Raw genomic sequence first — 11,234 nt, forward strand, 5'->3', positions numbered from 1 at the left:
TTATAAATGTCAATAAATTAGCATTATTGAATGTAAGTTCTATATGGTATCTGACTTACATAGTGCACATTTGAAGGCATAATTGGATAAATTAAGAAAAGTATTCAGGAGCCCTAACTGGTTTGGCTCAGTGGATAGAGCATTAGCCTGCAGACTCAAGGGTCCCAGGTTCAATTCTGGTCAAGGGCATGTACCTTGGTTGTGGGCACATACCCAGTAAGGGAGTGTGCAGGAGGCAACTGATTGATGTTTCTCTCTCATCGATGTTTCTAACTCTCTATCCATCTCCCTTTCTCTCTGTAAAAAAATAATAAAATATATTTTTTTAAAAGAAAAGAAAAGTATACAGGAGCTGAAGAAAGAATCTGCAGCCAGAGAAAACTGCAGATAGCAGATAATAATTAGGTTTGTCTGAGATGAGCTGAGTAGGTATTCAGAAGAACAAGAGAAAATGAAACATAAATTGAACCAGTCTTCTATTTTTATGTTGATAGAATATTATGTGTGAATGCCATCTTCTAACACAGGTCAAGCAATACTGATTAATATCTGAAAACATCACTCCAGAGGTGGTAAAACCTGACATGGTAAGCTAAGCACAACAGAAATTTGGGCTAATTATTTTTTTCATGAGTTAAAAACTGGACCACATACATAACAAATAAGTAACAGACAGCAAGCCTTTTTGGAAGTCTCACACATCAAGTGTATTTTCATCCCAAGCTGCATAATTAATCCAACCCTGATTTCACAGTAATCAACATAATGTACAAGGTATTTCTTCCAATCTCAATATTCTGTAATCACATTTGCTGGTTAGACCCAAAGCACTACTGAGTTTTCCTTTGAAAGGTTTCATTTGTCACTAAAAAATGACCAATAATGACAACATAAACTTTAGGTTTACAGGCACAACTTCATCAGAAAGATGCACAATTCAAAGAGCATATTTTCTTCTCCCAACTCAAAGGTTAAGATGTACCATGGCAGATAAAAGCAGCTCTTTGTCCCCCATGAAGACACGAAATAATAGCCAGGCTCTAGGCCCTAATAATAGAGTCTAGGGAAAGCATGCTATGTGGTTTTGCAACCTATAGTAAAAACTCACAGGCAGCCCCATGAGGTATCATGATAACTCCATAATTTACCCTTTCTCACTGGTGTTTAGATGGGTACAACTCTGTAAGGGGCTTACTAATAATAAGGAAGAAGAATTTCTATCATCTTTTCTCTCGCACATTCTTTATTTTATTTCTTTATTTCTTTATCTGAACATGAGGCCCCATTGCTGCATTTTTTAAATATGTTTTTACTGATTTTATTTTATTTTATTTTTAATTTCTTTATTGATTAAGGTGTTACATATGTGTCCTTATTCCCCCATTACTCCCCCCCCCCCATATTAAGGGGAGCAGAATCTGACAAGCCAGCATAAGTCAAGGTCATCACATAGCAAGGGATCTAACAGTGCATTTTGTGTGGACACCAAGCAGGAGCTGCCAGCGGCTGTGGTGGCACAGACGAGAGGCAGGAAAGGGCCGGCAAGGCGAGCAGGTGGACTCGCTGACCAGCCAGCCAGCCAATAACAGCAAACTAACCTAGCAGTGTACCGCTCACACACCTACCCAACCCCACACAACCTAACCAGAGCCTCGTCACCATCCACTCAGGTTCGGCGGCCCTGGCCTGCCTTCCGCAACAGAGGTGGCAGCCCTCGGAGGAACACTGGCGTCCTCTTCCTCCCAGACTCAGAATTTGAAGATGGATGCACCGAAAGCTGTGCTTAAACGCACCACCAAGAGGTCTCTCAATGAGCGCTTTACTAATAAGCTGAAGAACAAACAGCTGGTGCCCATGATTATTCGGGCTTCGAGGCAGCAACAGCAGCACCAGCGAGCCAGTGCCAGAAACAGAAGACTGGCCCAGCAGGTGGAGGGCGGGCCCTCTGTCCTGGCAGCATTGACACTTAAGCAGGAAAGCTTAAAGCAGCGCCTGGGTAAGAGGAACCTCCAGGCACAGATAGGCCGGCCCATGGGGCCTGGCCAGGGGAGCGATCAGGGACGAGGTCTGTCCTTAATTCAGAGAGGCTTGCCCAGAGGAGGACTACGGGGGAACGAGCCACAAGAACCCTACTTAGGTGTCTCTCCAAGGTCAAAACCTGCCCCGAGGTGGACAAGCCTTAGCTCCCCAAATGGGCTTAAAAAGAGGTGGTATTCAAGGTCATGGAGGTCTGGGAGAGGCGGCAGAATCAGGGGTAGGAGGTCGAGGTAAGATAGGTCGGGAAGAGGGAGCGTTGGAGGCAGAGGACAGGGTGGATGAGGGAGAGGTGGCTGGCTCGCCCTGTCCTGATCAAGGAGCAGCTGGACAGCCAGCTGGATGCCTACATGTCAAAAACAAAACAAAACAAAAAAAAACACACCTGGATGCCGAGCTGGGTACCTACCAGGTACAAACAGATCCCGAACCAATGATTGAAGCCTGCCTGCCCTCCTGTGAGAGACTCTTGCTAAAGTTACCACCTCTGTAAACAACCTTGAGATAACAGATCAGAAGACACCTACCTGACTGATGCTGGAAGGACCTACCACAATGTTACCTGCCACCAGCTTGTGCCTTTCCTGTGTTCCTGTTGCTTTTTTGTTATTGTATTGTATGAAACCTTTTTTTCCTCCAACTTGGGTTTGGTTACCTTTTGTTCTTTTGTTTCTTTTTCTTTTTTTTTTTTTCTTCTTCTCCCAGATTTTTCTTTGAACATGAATATGTCAGCCCTCTTTCCACCTCTGCCTCCCCTCACCTGCCATATATGGTGTGGTGTTCTAACATTTCCCCTGTGCCTCTCTGTACCCCTGAAAAAAGTCCCAGAAAGCATCCATCAATGTCCCTCCCTAATGCCTGTTTTCTGAAATACAATTCTGTTCTACATCACTTTAATAGCCTCTTAGAAGTATTTAGAAAATCTGGGGTTCAAAAAATGCATTCTGCCATGTTGATATTTTAGTATAGTAAAACTGGCCTGGCTACAGGGTCACATAACAGGTTACACATGGTAGCAGCTCTGATTTGATTAAAGTTGCTGCCATGTGCATTGACACCACATAATGTGTGCTGGTTTGAGTGTGTGAATGCTTTCTACCCTGGAATAAGATTTATAAACTTTCCTCTTGGCTTTGCATCATGAAAAAAGGGTACTATTGGGTTGGCTTATACCTGCAATAGAGAGGGAAAAGCCATTTGGTTAAGCAGAAGCTTCAGAGGGATGGATGAACTATGGCAGATATCTGCTGGGGAGGGTCAAAAGATACCCATGCTCCCTGGCTGGTGTTCTCAGTGGTTAGAGCATCAGCCCTGTGCACCAAAGGGTCTCAGGTTGTATTCCTGGTCAAGGGCACATACCTGGTCAGGGCGTGTGCTGGAGGCAACCAATCAATGCATCTCTCTCACATCAATGTTTCTCTCTCTTCCTCTCTCTCCCTCCCTCCACTCTCTCTGAAAATCAATGGAAAAAATATCCTCAGTGAGGATTGACAAGTAAAAGAAAGATACCCATGCTGGATGTAATTCTTATGTTTATCCCAAACCAGTCTTGGGCTTTTCCATACATTGGCTTTGTTTGATCCTCTTATTTTCCTTGAAGGTTCGTAAGTTCAACTGTATTTTGTCAGCAGTTACAATTTCAGTAGAATCTTGTATGCCTGGCTTATTATAACAAGAAATCATTCTCTCAAAAAAAAAAAAAAAGGGAAAGCTAAAAACCAGAGCTCCCTGTACAAACTGCATTCTATTAGTTCTACGACTTTATCTTTTCCTGACTCCAAATTTACCCTATGTTTAAAGGAAATGATTATTTGATAACAATGAAATTATAGAATTATCATATTAAGAAGAAAAAATGGATAAAAACATAAACTGACAAAACAATAAAAGAAAATCCCATATTAGTAATAGATAAGACAGTGAGATTTATAGCCTAATCAAAAAGACATGGAAAGGATGTGTAGGTACAAAGACAATATCTACGTAACTCATTCTATAGCTGAAAATTAGTCACACTAAAATGACCATTTTCTCTACTTCAAATCTCACATCCAGATGAAGTACCCAGATTTTGGTGTCTAATCCCTACTAACAAATGTCTCCTTTCACTGACTTCCTGATGTGATGAATTCGCAATGCACATACACTTGGAAAAGTTTTCACACAAGAAGCTAGTCTCAGTGAATCTTATTTCCTACTTGGATGTAGTGTTAGGTGTTAAATATATTTATACTCATGGCACTACTTGAAGTCCATTTATATAAGCAAATATTTCTTTAAAAGTTTATTCCATAAAAAGAAAGCTAAATTCAACATAAAAGTAAAAGTTTAACGAAATGAAATTTTCAAAGTCTATAATGCACATATTTAGTTAATAAAATTTATAAATATCTTTAGTATCTTTACTGACTTCTTTGAGTATTTTTACATGAAATTTCCAATGAACAAAATCATGACTGTTTTTTCTTCAAGCTTTAAGACTAAAGTTGATGTCCATTAAAACAAGTACATAAAATCTAATTTTTTGGACTTCTTTAATTGTAAGTAAAATTTATAAGGTTGTTTTTTTTTTGGCATGATCTAATTCCAAGGTCAGTTCTTTTAACCATCACTCTATAATACCTTCATGCATTTTATTTTAAAAATGGCATGCTTGAAAATCTTAAAAATTCTAGGACATTATAGTGATTGATATGATTCATTAAGATATAACAGAGTATGAACCATCTGTTTCAAATCTGTGTATGAATTCCATTTACACATAACTCATTATATTTACTGTATTGGACAAAGAGACAACGATTAATTTCATTTAGGTATTGAATCTGTGTAATTTCTTATTATTGAGAGCTGAGAAACAAATTGTAAACATCTGCTGCCTCAACCACACCATCTCTCTTGAGGAATGCATTCATTATTTTCATATTCTATTGAGGTCATGGGATTTCAGGAGAGTCACTTGTTCTTCTATCTGTTGAATCTATTGCTGATATCAGGAAACTATTGGCTGAAATTTTATAAAAATGACACGGTTACTACTTTAGCAATGTTCTCATTATATGTGACTTTTCAGGTCAATATCTACAGAGAATGCAAGCGACAAGGAACTTTCATTTACCAGATTTCAGGTTGCAGGAAGAAAATGGTTCAGTAGGGAAATTGAGTTTCTGTCTAGTATTAATAACTTGAGATAGAAGAACTTGTATTTTAACATTTATTAAGGGATTAAATCTAAAAAGATTCTAAATTTGAAACCATAGTACAGATGTCCAGCCTCTGAATCACATTAACTCTTATCTAATTATGACCTTTGGAAGTATAATTTTAAGGCACAATATTGTATTAAAATATCATTCAAGTACGTCATTCCTTTTTGTAGTCTCATTTTAATACTATTTAAAAAGTCAAGCCAGGCTGGCATGGTTCAGTGGTTGAGTATCGACCTATGAACCAGGAGGTCAAGGTTTGATTCCTAGTCAGGGCACATACCTGGGTTGCTGGCTGGATCCCTTGTGTGGGGCTTGTAGGAAGCAGCCAATCAATGATTCTCTCTCATCATTGATGTTTCTATCTCTCTTTTCTTCTCAACTTCCTCTCTGAAATCAATAAAAAAATTTTTAAAAAGTCAAGACAACAGATTTTTCCCTAGAGCCTCTAGAAAAAATAAAAAAGGCAGCCCTGCCAACACCTTGAGTTTAGCCCAATTAGTCCCACTTTGAATTTCTGAACTACAGACTGTAAAAAAATAAATTTGTGTTGTTTCAAGTAATTACATTTGTGGTAATAAAGCCACAATAGGAAACTAATACAATATCCAATTTAATTCCCTTTATACTGCCCTCGCCCTTATCTATATATATAAAGAGCCAGGGTCCGTAATGACCGAAGGCTCGACCTAACACCAGAAGTCAGTGCTGAGTTGCCATGGCGAACCAGCACTGACTGCAGCCAGTGCCAAGGCAGTGACCCAGCTCTGACTGCCAAGGGGGCTGCGGATTAGGCCTGGAGAGAGGCCTGCAGAAAGAGAGGCAGGGTCTGATCTGCAGCCTCAGTGGCAGCTGTTGATCAGCCATTGCCTCTCTCTTTCTCTCTGAATTTCACCAGCAGCCGAGCCTCTGTTTCTCTCCAGGCCTCCTCGGGGATGCTGATCAGACCCACCTCTTTGACTAGGCCCAGAGATAAGGCACGGAGACGCTGACTGGCATAGAAACCGACCAATAAGAACCAAATCTGGGTGAACTGTGAGGAGCCAAAGGCTGCCTAGGAGGCCGAGCTTTTGATGCTGACTGGCATAGAAATTGACCATTCAGAACCTAATCTGGGTCAACTGTGAGGAGCCAAAAGCTTCCTAGGAGGCAGAGCTTTTGATGCTGACTGGCATAGAAACCAACCAATCAGAACCTAACCTTGGTGAACTACAAAGGCATAACCTAAAATGAGGGCTGAGGAGGGGTTTCAAGGGCAACAGCTATTTGGTATAAGGTGGAAGATAGTGGTTCAATTTTTTAATGACCTCTTTGGCAGTATAGTGCATATGGCTAGCTATCAGTCCAGATATACGGATTATGTGTTTTTCTCTGCCAAGAGAATCTCCTTCTGCTGAAAAAGGCTATTCCCCCCATTTAAGCAATCCTATCCTATATAATCTATCTATACTAATAAAAGAGTAATATGCTAATTAGACTGGGAGACCTTCTGGACATCCTTCCGGACAAAGCCATGGTGATGGGCCTGAGGCAGAGGCGGGTAGGGGCGATCAGGCTGGCAGGGGGCAGCAGTTGGGGGCAACCATGCCAGCAGGTGGGGTAGTTTGGGGCAAGCATGCCAGCATGGCAGGGGGCAGTTGGGGGTGAGCAGGCTGGCAAGGCGGGGCAGTTAGGGCAAGCAGGCCAGCGGTTGGGGGGGGGGGGCAGGTGGTGGCAATCAGGCTGGAAGGAGGGGGCAGTTGGGGGCCAGGAGACTGTCAGGGAAGGGCAGTTGCTGGCCATGAGGCCATCAGGGGAGGGCAGTTGGGGGCCATGAGGACAGCCAGGGAGGGCAGTTGGGGGCCATGAGGCAGGCAGGGAAGGGCAGTTGGGAGCAATCAGGCCAGCAGAGGGGGTAGTTGGGAGCAAGCAGGGAGCAAGCAGGCTAGCAGGCAGAGTGTTTAAGAGCAATCAGGCAGGCAGGCAGGTGAGTGGTTAGGAGCCAGCAGTCCCAGATTGTGAGAGGGATGTTTGACTGCCGGTTTAGGCCCGATCCGACAGGGATCGGGCCTAAACCAGCAATTGGACATTCCCCAAGGGGTCCCAGATTGGAGAGGGTGCAGGCCGAGCTGAGGGACACCCCCCACCCAACCCCCGAACACGAATTTCGTGCACTGGGCCACTAGTATATCTATAAAAAGAAAGGGAGAGAAAGAGAATAGGGAGGGGAGTGGAAATTATGGGTTTTTACAACTGGGAATATATGTTCTTATCAAGTACATTTTAGGGTCCTAGGGATCTACATCAACTTTATTTGCTTCTGTCTGGTAAATAATGTGCAATCTTAAGAGGGGGCTTTAAAAATTATAGTTAAGCAGACTTTAAAACTCAAGTTAATAAATGCTTCTTTTAGATTAATTAACTATACAAAGAGAGCAGACTGCAAATCAGTTGGGCCTCCTGTAGGATGCTATTAGAGAAAAAAATGTTGCTGTCATTTTCACTAGAATGAGATATAATTTTGTTTCTGTCTGCTCACTCAGTTTGTAATACATAAGAACTCAGACACCATTGTATTTGAATAATAACTTAATGCTTTACTTAAAAACACAATAATGGCAAATTCTGATAAATTAAACCAATATCTATTGAAATTAAAGTTTAGGAAAAATTCTCCCATGTGATTATTACAAAATAAGCTATTGCTAGCAGTAAATTTTACCTGTTATATCATGAGGGCAATTAATGGTCCTGTTGAAATAATTTTGTAGCTATAAAATGTAATTGCATTTTGTTAACCCAGTATGCACCTTTTTTCTCAAATGAAAAGTAAGTCCATATTGTTAGTTTTATTGTTTTGTTTCAAGTAAAGGACTAAACAATTAATAATTATGTGTTGCCTAATTAAGAAGCTATCCTATCTTATAAAAGAGAAACATGCAAATTGACCATACCTCCACTACACCCACAAGCCATGCCCACCAGCCAATCATGAGTGAGTATGCAAATTAACCCAACCAAGATGGCGGCTGGCCACAGAGCTGGAGCAAGTAGGAGGCTTGGGTTGACCTGGTGATGGAGGAAGCCAAGCTTCCTGGTCAGCCCTGGCCTCCGCTCAAAGCTACAAAGTTTCAATTATAGAAGATAAATAAATCCCAACAAAAAAGGCGACAGCCATGGAGCTGGAGAGAGTAGGAGGCTTGGGTTGCCCCTGGCAATGGAGGAAGCCAAGCTTCCTGGCCTGCCCTGGCCTCCGCTCAAAGCTACAAAGTTTCAATTATAGAAGATAAATAAATCCCAGATACCAGAGCCTCTGCTTGGGTCGCCAGGGGGTGTGGCCAGCCTGCAAACCACCACAGGCCCCTCGCCCAGGCCGCCCCACGCCCCAAGAGAACTGCCACCCTGATACAGGACATCCTTCAGAGCAAACCAGCAGGCCCCCACCTGTGCACCAGGCCTCTATCCTATCTAATAAAAGAGTAATATGCAAATTGACCATCACTCCAACACACAAGATGGCTGCCCCCATATGGTCAAAGATGGCTGCCCCCATGTGGACACAAGATGGCCACCACAAGATGGCCAGCAGGAGAGGGCAGTTGGGAGGGACCAGGCCTACAAGGGAGGGCAGTTGGGGATGATCAAGCCTGCAAGGGAAGGCAGTTGGGGGGACCAGGCCTGCAGGGGAGGGCAGTTAGGGGTGACCAGGCCTGCAGGGGAGGGCAGTTAGGGGTGACCAGGCCTTCAGGGGAGGGCAGTTAGGGCCAATCAGGCTGGCAGTGGAGAAGTTAGACATCAATCAGGCTGGCAGAGGAGTGGTTAGGGGGTGATCAAGCTGGCAGGCAGAAGTGGTTAGGGGCAATCAGGAAGGCAGGCAGGCAAGCAGTTGGGAGCCAGCAATCCTGGATTGTGAGAGGGATGTCCGACTGCCCGTTTAGGCCCGATCCTACCTGTCAATCGTACATCCCTCGAGGGGTCCCAGATTGGAGAGGGTGCAGGCTGGGCTGAAGGACCCCCCCCCATGCAAAAATTTTGTGCACCAGGCCTCTAGTCTGATATATTTTTTAAATTCCTGTACTAAATTTCAATTTACATTAGGTACCTTAATAAAGTAATGATACTTCGATTCCCCATGGCAAGTTGGTATAATAAGTCTATGAGGTATAAAAAAGCAATAGTGTTACTACAACTTGCATACTTACTCTTCATATGTAGTACTTTTGAATTCGAACCTATAGAAATTTAATAGTAACTTTCATGCATACCATATTCATAAATAATCCAGTTAACTCATTAACATTTGCAAAGGTCCATTGCTAAATTATCATCTCAATGAGGTTGCAATCATCTTAAGAAAAAGATAACTTTCTAGAAAAGGCAAAATGATGGAGACAGTAAAAGGATCAGTGTTTGCCTGGGGTTTAGGGGGAGGGAGGAGTGAATAAACAGAGCGAAAGAGGATTTTTAGGTCTTTGAAACTATTCTATATGATACTATAATGGTGAATACATGTTGTTATACATTTGTCCAAGTCCATAGAATATACAACATCTTAATGCAAACTATAGATATTTGGTGCTGTATCTCTGTAGGTTCGTGTGGTGAAGGATATCCATAATGGGACAGGTTGAGGGGAGGTGGTGGGAGAGATGGGATTTATAGAAACTCTCTACTTCCAGCTCAATTTTTTTGAATCTAAAACTGCTCTAAAGAGATAAAGTTTATTAGGTTTTTTAAAATGCCTTAAGTGGCACTATGGCTGTCCAGGTCGAAAGTGGCAGTAGCAGGCCTGGGTTTCTAGGCTTTGGTTTGGTCTAAGCCGTGGCTGGGTTGCCTTAATGTTCACTGGCACCCAGGGTGAGAAGGGTTCAGCTTACTTGGTCAAGCTCTCCCCGTTGAAAGTGAATATGCTAAATGTTTTCTTGAAGTCACAGGAGGGAGGATGAGATCCAAGTTCATTGCCCACTTCCAATTCCACATCAGGCACAAGCCCTTTCTCCAGGGAGAAGGTAACCATACATACTTTATTCTATTGAGAAGGCTAAAAGGCTAATTCCAATGTAACCCTGATATTTGGGGGGCTAGCAATTTGAATCTGTGCAGTAACCTAATGTACATTCTTGAGAACCTATAATTAAGTCACTGCCCCTTTCCTCCACAATCTGGTCTTGCAAGACCTGTTACCTAAATGCTCACATTTTACAGAAGCCATAAACCATGAATAGTACACAACCTCTGGAGGGGGTTATCAGCACTGGTGCCAGGCCAGGTCCTTAGATATGATCTCAAGACACCCATCCCAACCCATGGGGCTTTTTGCAAAGCCCGTGAAAGGTCTGGAAGTCCCCATCCATATCTGGGGGACAAAGAAACCAAAAGGGGATAAAAGAAGGGCTTCCACCATATTAGTTTGCTCAAACTTTGGAGGCAACTCCTCTGAGACCACTGGCGTAATAAAGCTGTGTAACTCCATTTCTCTAAGCATCGCTTGGATTTCTTCTGTCTTCTACAACATCTGGTTTCCTGAACCAGTAAGCCCAACTGAGCTGGTCTTTTTGGCCTCTGGTGAGTGGACCAGGTGTGGGGCCCAGGGAGGTGGGAATAGTCCTCCAGGAGGCGTGCCCTGCTGATTTTAGGAGAATTGAACCGGGGGACTCTGGGCGCTCCCAGACCTCAACCTAGGACCCAGCCGGCATATGGAGAAAGTGGACGGACACCTCTGGACCTGTCGACAGAAATGGTAAGGTAGCGGCCCCATGCAGTTAGGCCCACTCCGAGAGAGTGGAAGGGGAACTTGATCACCTCCCAGGAAGTCATACAACTTCATCAGGTAAATTAGTCAGGAATCAGGTGGACTGTTTAACCTCTGAGTGAATGTCTGGTAAAAGTGTGTGAGTGTGGAAGGAGAGGACTTGCACTCTCTTATCCATTGTGTGGCTCCACAACCTCGGTTACGGAGTCCAAGTGGGGCCTCACCTGCGGTTCCGTGATTCGTCATAAGGCATAACGGTGACT

At 43.2% G+C, this 11,234-nt stretch overlaps 1 pseudogene across 1 annotated transcript; it reads left to right on the forward strand.

Moving 5' to 3' along the window:
• Nucleotides 1–1,761: 1,761 nt before the first annotated feature.
• On the forward strand, nucleotides 1,762–2,471 carry LOC307103471 (chromatin target of PRMT1 protein-like; annotated as a pseudogene). The gene has a single exon. The product of its transcript is annotated as a chromatin target of PRMT1 protein-like (transcript).
• Nucleotides 2,472–11,234: the final 8,763 nt, after the last annotated feature.

The sequence above is a fragment of the Cnephaeus nilssonii genome, assembly GCF_951640355.1.
Source record: "Cnephaeus nilssonii genome assembly, chromosome: 7".
NCBI lineage: Eukaryota > Metazoa > Chordata > Mammalia > Chiroptera > Vespertilionidae > Cnephaeus > Cnephaeus nilssonii.